At 32.2% G+C, this 11,820-nt stretch overlaps 1 pseudogene; it reads left to right on the forward strand.

The window, feature by feature from the left end:
- Positions 1–217: 217 nt before the first annotated feature.
- LOC149568545 (GDSL esterase/lipase At2g36325-like) lies at positions 218–2,984 on the forward strand (annotated as a pseudogene).
- The last annotated feature ends 8,836 nt before the right edge of the window (positions 2,985–11,820 follow it).

Genomic DNA, 11,820 nt, shown 5'->3' on the forward strand with positions numbered 1-11,820 from the left:
ACTAATTGGAAGAAGTTTTTTTTTACTCAGCACAACATCTCTCTACTTTTCTTGAGATTTTAATGTAAACTTAGTCTTCAAGCTTCTAATTTTGAACTCCTCTAGAAGGTCTTTGAAAACTTTGTAGACATTGGTCTTGACCAAACAAGTCAGATGATTTTTCCATATAAACCAAACAATCAACTTTGCTAATCGTAGATGTAGAAGGTCATGAAAAATGATTGCCAAAATGTCATCAGTCCTATTGGTGTTTCTGCTAGTTTTAATGGGTAATGATTGATAATTGCTTTTCTTATTGCAAAATTTGTATATAATTTTAGTGTGGTCATTGATTGAAGCGTTGTTTTTGTAAGAATATGTAGTGGAGATGAAACAAAAGCTCTTTCTATTTTTGGAGATTCATATGTAGACACTAGAAATTACTATCCTGGTATGAAAAATAGCATAGTTTCAGCATGGAAATATCCATATGGTATCACTTGGCCTGGGCACCCATAAGGCAAGGTATCATCTGGCAGAATTCTTACTGATTATTTAGGTAATCTTTCTCAAAATCAATTTCTAATGATCTCAAAGGTCCATATCAGAAACTGTTGTTCATATCAGGAATTGTTGTTGCATATTTTAGCCCAAAATATTTGGATAGGCAATATAAATAGAAGTCAATTTGCCTTAAACTTTTCCATTGCTATGTACTAGGGTTTCCAAGTGCTTTACACCATCAAATAATATAGGTATATGTTTGACTTCTCTCTAATTATATAATGATTATAGATCATGGTATTGACTTCTGATTTTCTAAGTATAATAATGCTTAAGGGTCTTGTCTGCAATTTTGTATATTTATATTTTGCACAGTGAACCTAGAAATTCCCCCAAATTTTATAAGATATACCAATCCTATCAAAAAAATCTTATTGAAATTGCATTTGGAAGGGAAGCCAAAACTTTTCAAAGTAATCATATGCAACAAAAAAACTGTGACTCTTTAGGATTACTATAGAATCCTTTGAAAATCATTTTTCAATCCATCCATATAACTCCTCATAATTGATGCCCTCTTCAAGATATAATTATATTAAAATTGAACAAGCAATTTTCAATTTTAAAGTCTTGATAACTATGACAAGTTCTCTCCAGTAGTGCTTCTCTTGTATACTCTGAGCCATGGACTGGAACAATCCTATTTCCTTAATCTATTAACATTAAGATGCTTATCTACAAGAGCTTCTGGATTTGATTGTGTATAGTTTTTTAAGCATGGATGTTTCAAATCAAACTCCGTGCTCTATGATTGTGTATCTTTTTTCTTGTGGCCTCTTATGCTTGGTTTCATCTCTCTTATGCTTGATTTCATCCTGATGATGGTTCAAAATGTCGATGCTAAAAAAAAAATACAAAATCAAATGTAGAAGCTCTTGCAAATAATTGTCATAGATTGTAAAAATCTGTTCTCATTGATTAAAATACTTCTTTTCTTTATGATTATATTGCCATGGTTTTAAATATATAGATCAATGCATTTACGAGAGTTTGTGTTTTTTTAAAAAATTTATGCAGCCCAAATCTTAGGTCTTCCATCTCCAATGACCTACAGGGTTCTGAAAAGTTCAATCCATCATATACAAGCAAGGAAAGGCATAAAATTTTCAATAGCATACAATGGGGTATTTGATACTTTTGGAGTTCCAAAGCCGAGTGTCCAAGTTGGGAATTTCAAGGATTCCATTATATCTCAAAAATATGGTTCTCATCATCTGAAGCACTCAATAGCACTTCTCACTCTGAATGGAAATGATTATGCTGCTACAAATGTTACCATAGTGGTAAGAATAAATATCACCAAACTTGCTATGTTCTAATGATTTTTTTTGTTTCTAGATTTAATTGTGGAAGTTTTTTTAGTATCAACATTTCGGATTCACTCTGTGATCTATCATCAGGATGAAAGAATTATCTTACATCCTTCTCTCATTTTGACGACGGATCATATCTTACATCCTTCTCTCATTCTGATGATGGATCACACAGTGCGATCCATTGATACTAAAAAAACTTACACAATCAAATCTAGAAACAAAAAAGATTTTTTTGAAATAGATTGTGAAAATATGATATTATTAATTGTCATGTTGTACTGGAATGATTCAAATGTGGTTTAAAAAAATATGTGACTGATGGTTATGTTTTTAGGGAACAGAGAAGTTTGTGAAGAGTGTTGTAGAAGAGATGAAACTGCAACTCAAAGAGCTATATAATCTTGGGCTAAGGAATTTTTTGGTATAAAATAACATGCCATTTGACTGCCAACCAGGTTACTTACAGTCTGGAGTAGTTTGTTTGAACACAACAATGGACTTAGTTTCCACCCACAACAAATATCTATCGCAAGCCATTTCAGAGCTGAGGGAGCTTGAAGATGCCAACTTCCTCATCCTTGATTTCTTTGTAGCCTTCTCTCATATTATCTTCAACCAATTTGCAAATGGTAAAGACATTGATTATAGTGTAGTTAATAATTTCAAGATTATCTTTTTCAGGTTTTCCTTCTAAATAGTGTATCTATTTAAGAGCCATAATTATAGGATTACATAAATACATGAGGATACTGATTGACTTATTTTTATATTGTGTATTGAGTAGGAATCCATGAGATGAGTAGATCATGCTATTCTAGAGATGGAAACATGAGCAACTCCATTGTTGGGTATGCTGATTATGATGAACAAGGAAGAGCTCTTTTTCATCTGCGCATGTCTCGAGAAGAATTTTTCTTTTTTGATTAGTACCATCCTACTTAGAAGGGATGGAAAGTGATGATAAATCTTCACTACTCTCATTGTGGATTTTTTCAAGATGGCTCTTCTTCTCCTCTTCAATCACTAGCAGAATGGCTTTCTAAGAGGCTGGGATTGGACTCTTATCCTCCCAAATTTTCACAGAAAGGAAAACATGGAAAAGTGAATAATAACACTAAAATTTAGATAACGAATGGTCCCTTATTCTCAATTCTTGTTTGAATTGGGGTTGGATTGATGGGATTTCAGTTTAGGGTGTAATTTTGGGGGTTGGATTGATGGGGTTTGATTTTAGGGTGTAATTTTGGATCTATTCATTTTTAGTTATTTTTTTAAATTAATAAAATATTTATTTGTAGTTTTCAATTTAAAAAGTTAAAAATATATTAATAATAATATTATATAAATTAGATAAAACATTACTATATTAAGCTTTAAGTCTTAAAATATTAGAGTTACATTTTTTATTATCATACATTTATTATTAAGTTGTGAAAATATTGGAATGTTCATAGTTTTACTCTAGATTTTTAAATATATTCAATTGGATTGGGTGTATTATTTTACACATTTAGTTTAGTTTATTTAGTTAGAGAGAACGAGTCATTCTATAACTAAATAACATGTTGCAATGCATGAGAGTATTGTTATCTATGTTTAGAAAATTGAAGTTGCTTTTTGTTGGAGCTTGTTTAGTTTTGAGTGAGATATTCAATGAGTGGATAACATCTCCCATGTATGCAACACTATTTATCTACAATATAGATATTGGACAAACAAAGTGGTATGCTCATGAAAGATCGAGTTTGTGACATATAGGGGATAATTTTTGGAACAATCTATAATAAACAAATTAAAAAAACTGATCCAATCTCTTGCAATTGCATGACTTGTAGATTATGGAAAGTGAACCACTACAAAGGATAAGTATCTTTTGAGAGCTCAAATCCTACAATACACTCAGAAACATAATCATTGGATTTCAATTAATTATAAGATTGTGGTTTAATTTAGGAAGTCTTGGAGGTTTCTATTTGTATTGTGATGATTGAATATGATCTTGCCATAGTCAAATCACCACTTTGGTGTTCCCACCTCCATGGACAACGAAGATAGATGGAGATACCAAATAAAAGGCAAGGTATTATCACCTAAGAAAGCTTCAAATGTGAAAATTACTAATCCTTTAGAAGAGGAAGACCAAGTGTCCAAGGACAGATTTTCCTTCACAGAAATGCTACAAGAAAGAAAGGGCGATCTCAAAACTTCAACAATAATCTCAAATGTGGCAATAAGAATTTTGATATGCTGCTGTTTGTGGGAGAGGAGCAACAATGCAAATAAATGCTAGAGCAGTTGTGAAGGAGCTTCAGAGAGTCTCAAGCAATGATTGAATAGCAAAAAAATAGAGGTTTTACCATCAATATAATAGGTTTGGATTTGTCTGTGATGCCTAGGAGGGTTGACAGAGGTGTTACACTACCAAAACACTTGAAAGTGGAATGTTTCAGCATTCAACCCAGTTGCAAATTTTTCCCGAGATGCTAGTGCCACATGCAGATGTTTGTATGCGGAACATTTGTCTGGGAAATAATTGGGCTAAGAGGTTGGGGAGTAAAACATATTTTGATTGAATTAAGGAATATTCATCAAAAGGTTTTTACAGTATGGTTTATGAGAACATAAACAAAACAAAACAAACATATAAATAGAAAATTAACAACTACCATCTACATATCATTTCTCATCTTGATAATGAATCTAATAGATCACAAAAAGTGAACCAAAACATTCATGCCAAAATCATATTTAGTTATTTTCTGATAGTGTTTTTGCCATCGTATGGATTACAAACAATGTTAGTTCTTCTCTTGCCATCTTCTTGGATGATGAATCATAGAATTTGATCCAAAACATAGGCAACAAAAAATCTAGATGGTCTAATACATAAGGGAAAAAAATCTTGAAATCACAAGGACTGTGGAAACTTCACAAATTCGATATTAACTCTCACTCATTATTTATCTTTGTTTCCCATAACTATATGATTGGTAGACCATCAATTAGACAGTATGCATCTTAGTAGATATCAGGTACTAGTGTAGCCGAACAAAATACATGTTAGACACCTACAAGTACAATACCAGTTTAGCATCCTATAATTTAACTACACCATACTGTCAGGAGAGTGCTCAGTTGTCATTAACTTGTGTTTCTGGCATTGAATGTGATGATTATTACTTTTAGGAGAGTGACCATTAGTAAAATTCTTGCAAAGTTTTCCAAAAAAATTGTACTTGTCATTACACTGACTGAATATCATTTATCACCTATACTGCTAACACATACAACTATGGTACATGTAGTTGAGCATTACTATATTTTCAAGACATAATATAGCTATATGTGAAGTTATAAGTGCACTATTTATATCTTATGTAGGATTTATGCCCAGATTGAGATATATACAATTCTATACGGGCATTCTATGTGCAATCAACCACCATAGTTTATTAGAGGCCCAAATTTTAGAGAGCATTCATAATAGGGTGAAAGCAATTGTGTCAACATATGAATTACATACTTTTCATCAATAGATAGATTAAATTGAGCTAGTTAAAATTGTTGATACTGAAGTTGAACCCTAAATTTGCTCATTAATGTACTAGTAGTTAATACTATTGCATACCTTTTCGAATTTGCTGGTGTAATTTCTTTTGGATGTTCCCCTTTCTCCTTTGCATCCAAAATGAACTCATTCTAGTCCCTCACTAAAACAAAGGGAGGACGCTCGTACTTCGGGTTTGGGATGAGATTCTTTCTATATGTGTCCCTCACAACCTTAAGATGTCTAGAAGCTTTTTGTAAAAATTTCTTATGATAAATAATATTACTACCAAACTCATGGTCTATATCTTTGATGAGCTCATCTTTTAATTTTTTGTCTTGGTAGTTCCACCTTTTAAGAAAAAACACAAAATTGTTAGATATAGCTAGTATAAGAAAAGACTCGAATGAAAGGAAAAATGTTGTATCAATTAATGATATGAAAAAAAAGTGGGATAAAATTAGTTCATTTATGATGTTCCACCTTTTACATATGGTGGGCTCGAATCTTCGGAGTGTGAGGTCATAAAGCCTCCTATAAAATGTATCGTTTCTTACAAAAAATGTCATGGGATAATTAATAGTAAGAACCATTAAAATGAATCATGCGAAGAATAATTTTCATAGTGAATAACAAATACATAAAATGAGATACATTTCATCTTTTTAGTGATCTGTTTCAAGGTTGAAGGATCAACTTGACCAAAATTGACCACAAAAGAAGTTTGGAAAAAAATTTAAAATGTTTAAAACTAGTCAAACTCTATCGGGGTTCTGTTGCTGATGTTCTGAAACTAAAAAATGTACTGTGACTATATTACTCAGTATACCTTGAAAAAAAATATAGTTCATAATACATATAACTTGCCATGACCTTCATTTTTTGTCATTCTTAATTGATGTTGTCACTGATCATACCTGGGATATTATGGAAAACAAATATTGCTAAAATAGACAGTGAAGCTGAAAGTGAGCACTCTAAAACTCTAACATGCAATAGCAATGATGTGGAAAATCATTGAGAACTGAACATTGAATATGAAAGAAGACTCCCACTTTTGGTTCTCTATAGAAAAATTGGTTAGTATCTTCTACTAAAAGCATGAAATTGTAATGTACTAAATTACTAAACTAGAGAATTACTGGTATAGACAAAAGTTCATTGATAATTTAGATGATCCTACCAAACCCCTAATAAAAAGGAATTCTAAAATAATTAAACAACTTGCACAATATGACATACTAAAGAAGGTCATGAGGCATCACTCCACATCAAAAGCTCTTGCATTCACCACTTCCTATCATGTTTACGTCTTGCAAGAAAATCCTTATTACAATATAAAAAATAATTATTTAAAGTACCTGGAATCTTAGGACATTTCAAAGGCATTGATTCATCATCGTCAATCAACAACAATGTCTGCATAGCTCCTGTGCTAGAACCATAGGTAGCTCCAAGAAATGACGGTGAATTATCACCAATACATGCACTATGATCTGCATTTGGCAACGTACTAGACAGTGCATCTCCTACCACAAAAAAAATAATACATTAGTGATGCACCCAAGATTAAAGTACATATTATCAACTCATAATTAACACAAAACCAAATATAGCAAAACAAGGATTTACTAGCTAGATGACCCTTATTGCCAACATTGCAGTCGGCAATCTCGTATGGGTGTTTGTCAACCTCGTAGGAGTCTCCTGCACTGGATGACTTGAACAATACATTGTTAGCAAAGACATTTTGAAATAATAAAAGTAAGAGTTAAGAAGTTTTGAATGTTCAAAATAAAAAATTCCTTCTAACTTGTCAACTAAAAGATTATTTGACCAATGGCAGTCAGAGCTCTGCTACTACCGGCCTCACCACATTGTCCTTGACCAAGTTGTGGATCAGTTGCCAAAAACTCTTGTATAACAAGAATTTAGTAGTTAAAGTTTCTTACAACTCTTTAAAAAAATTGCATCAATAAAGTATTTTGCACATATTACATATTTTACTTCACAACATAGAAGATTATAAAATATAAATATTTATTGAACTTTTGTTATAACTAAAGATTCATTACTGCTTACTTCATAATGATGAGCTTGCGCTCTCAAATTTGATAGCCTCTTCATCATCTCCTCGGATTCTATATTTGCCTCATCCAAAATTTTCATTATTTCTAAATTAGTTTTTTAAATTTTTTTCTTCAACATTGTTGTTACATTGGGAGTTTAAGAAATATCCTCATCAGAAGGCATAGCTAGTGGCTCGGTACTTACTGCTAGTGTTTTACCCTTATCTTGAACATCAAATTGTGAGAGGAATATCAGTAAAACTATCATAAAAACTCAAAAAAAAAAAAAAAAAAAACATAATAATATAACACTTTTCAACTATCTAATTTGTACAATTTCAAAAAGGTTTACCCTCACTGAAGAAGGGGTGGGAGTAGCATCCTAGTGACCTCTATCATCTATTGGATCCATATCATCCTGTCACAAAGATTAAACATAAAAAATTCAGCTAACTGAAAGCAATAGACAGCAAAAAAAAACTTATTAACAAAATGGTAAATAGTACTTACAACCCTTATGATAGTAACTTTGTTTGTATCTATGCGATTTAAATGAAAATCGATTAGCAGTTCTTCCCCTGCACTTATTGATTTTATTGCACAAACAAAAACTTCATTCCCCTCACACGCCTGAAATATGCAATTGGGTTGCTTACTAGTTGAAGAAGGTCGCGTACTATTTATAAAACCTGCAATATTACCTATTTCTTTGGTCTCCCATCAATGTACATAGCAAATCTTTTAATTTGATCATTTTCTTTTCGTTGTATATAATTAGCTGATACCCCATACCTATGCATACTTTTTTTATATCGAACAATCCTCATCCAATCATTGTAATTGTAACATGGACTGACATACTTAAATAATTTGATAACTTTGTTGTAACATACCTTTATCCCATCCATGGAAAATAAGCCCAAACCATGTAATGAGGATGGAGCAATGCGATATATCCTCTCATTAACACAAAAATATGTGTTAATTGGAGGTAGCTCATTGGGTACCCATTCTTTCTCAATGTGTGTGTACCAAAAGGGCACCTTGATGTCCCCTTTGGTCTCATCATCATAAGAACATGACCCCCCATTAGCAAGGAAAAATTGCATGCATTTATCAATTTTTTTTCTATTCTTTTGACCTCTAGTTGATCTCCCTATTTTAGCCGTACTACATGTAGAGCTTTCATCTACCATTTCCTCATTTCCCTCATTCGATGTAGACAGATCTGACAAGTACCTATTTGGTGGGTCTTGCAATCCATCAAATGGAAAGTGAAAGTGACAAATATAAAATGTAGTAAGTTGAAAGTGATTATACAATTATATTTCTATACAGACCTTCTTTGTCTATATATACATTATATGATTATATAATATGTCTATTTATAACATACGTGCTCAATGATGAACAAGAAGAATATAAGAAAATTATGTCTATTTATTGACTTATACTAGCTGATCCATGTCACTGTGCATAATCCATGCCAAACAGGTCAAATTTCCTACATATGTTAATCATTTATCTTAAGTTAGCTAAAAATTACATGATACGTGTAAACATGAACAAATTTACATGATACATGTTTGCTACAAATAACTTAGAAGACAATATGAACAATAGGCAACATTGCAAACATGAACAAATTTCCCTTATATATGGAATGCAAGATTGTCAACAGAAGGGGTGACGATGTACCTGTAGTCAATTGACTATTTGCAAAAAGAGTCATAATTAGACACAACATAAACATTGGTAACTATAAATGACATATGTTGTAATCATTAGAAATGAACACAATAAATATGTAATCAAATTTTCTGCATATGTTAATCATTTATCTTAAGTTAGCTAAAAAGTACATGATACATGTATGCTACAAATAACTTAGAAGACAACATGAACAATATGCAACATTGTAAACATGAACAAATTTACCTTATATATGGAATGCAAGATTGTCAACAGAAGGGGTGACAACATTTGTAGTCATTGATTATCTTCATCATCATCATCATCATCATCATCACCATCATCACCATCATCATTGCCATCATCATCACCATCATCACCATCGCCATCATCACCATCATCACCATCATCACCATCATCACCATTATCATCACTATCACCATCATCATCATCACCATCATCATCATCCCCATCATCTTGATCTTCATCATCTTCAATATCTTTTTCTTCCATAACATTATACTTTATCGGCCTTCCTCTTGGATCATGTCTAACAAAAAATGACCAACCCTATTTATGTGGAACCTCTAAGTAAAACATTTTCTCGCATTGTCTTGGAAGAACATAGGGCTCATCTCCAACTGGCTCAAACAACCTTGTATTGATAATTGTAAATCCATTATCATATTCAATAACTATTCTATCTAGATCATTTTGATTTAGTTGTAACCTGTACCATTTGATGATGAATATAACTACTTTGAAGGTGTTAAATTCACACTCAATTATATAATCCAAGATGCCATAGTATTGATTTTAAGATTTTTGAGGATGTATGTCATTTCTAGATGATATATTGGTGACCTCAAAAATTGTACTTATCCTAGAATCACAAGTTTTCTTTGTGTCATCCAACCTTTTAATGCAAAATTTGTGGCCATGATAGTACATAGCTTTGTGGTGCTTGACCTAAAATTTTTGAAGTGCGTGTAAATTATTTGCATCATGAGTTGATACGAAACATATGTTGAGTTATGATCATTAATAAATTTTTACGTACCTCTCCACCTCTTAAACCCTTTACTAGATCAACTACCATCAGCATAACATTGGAATCTCCATTATGATGAGCTTCTATAACCAATGAAGCAATACCTTCCCATGTTAATGAGAAACCATTTTGTTGACATCGTTCAATCCATTCCATCATCCAATCAAGATTGTTCACAATATACAAATGTATTGCATCCCACTCTCGACCACCTGTTTCAAAAAAAATACCAATTAAAAATAACTTATATTGAAGATTTATAAGAATTCATTAACTACAATAACATCTTAGATTTACCTCTTACTTTCCTTGATCTACCTTTGTCCATCAAGTACTCCCCTTTGAATTTGTTAATTGAGTTGGGATCCCAAATATGATCTACATGGATCTTTGCTGCAAACTTAGGAAGATATTCACTAATGTACACCATGGTCTGGTATACCATATATCCCTCCACCATAGAACCCTTAGGATGTGCTCTTTGTCGAACCAAGCCTTTAAAAAATTTCAAGTGCCTCTCAACCACCCACATTGACCTAGTTGGTACAGGTCCACACAATTCAATCTCCTCAACTTGATGTATGAGGTAGTGTTCTTGTGCATTGGAAAAACTTGGAGATAGACACTTTTGCATTTCACACATCAGTAGAGGAATTTTTCTCTTCCAATATTTTATATCTTCTTTATTGATTTCTTTAGATGACAACCACCTCATGTATTTTCAAAGATCATATATAACCCGTTTGACATTGTTGGCGAAGTGGTGTGGGGGAGATAGAGGTAGAATGTACTATAATATTTGTAAAATGATCTTGTCAATATTTTATAAAAGAATGCAATTGAAACTACATGCAATATATAAATGTATAGTGAATAAAAAATAACATGAATTACCTTGATAAATGTATGCCAATCGTGTGTTTTCAAACCTGGCCCAAATTCACTTTTATTTGATATGAGATTGTTTATGTTCACAACAAATCTTGTGGGAAATCATATTTTTTTATGACTTCTTTTATAGCATTGATTTGCTGCTCTGACAATAACCAACTAAGGGCACTTGTATCAATCTGGTCTCCATTATTATTTGATCGAATGTCATTTTTCATTGCATGGTTGGATTCTTCAATGTCACTACAATTTTGACAATTTGATCTTTGTCACGCCTTCCATCCAAGATTTTCCATAATGTCTCTGTTACATTCTTTCCAATATGTATAGGATCAAACAAATGCACAATTGGGAGTTTCTCGTAGTACAACAACTTAGTAAATTGCGTAAGATAAATTTTTAGTCCTTTTGGAAGTTGGTCATTGATGCCTTGACGACCTTCACAAGCATCAATCACATCATCACTAAATAAAACACAATATCAAAATATAAATTTGAAACAAAAACCATCAAATGGAATGACATTACCTCGATGATTTATTTTATTGTATGCCAACTTCCATAGGCGAGGTGTCATTCCCAATGGCTTTGATGTAGTCTCTTCTAGACCATTGAAAAGATGTTTTTCGATAATTCAGTACTTATGATTTCTGTGCAGAAAGTGTCTATTCTCATTGAACACCTACTTTCTTAAACTTTTTGAATAACGAG

Source organism: Cupressus sempervirens, chromosome 3, assembly GCF_028749045.1.
Source record: "Cupressus sempervirens isolate cs-2001-9-10 chromosome 3, ASM2874904v1, whole genome shotgun sequence".
In the NCBI taxonomy this organism is placed as follows: Eukaryota; Viridiplantae; Streptophyta; class Pinopsida; order Cupressales; family Cupressaceae; genus Cupressus; species Cupressus sempervirens.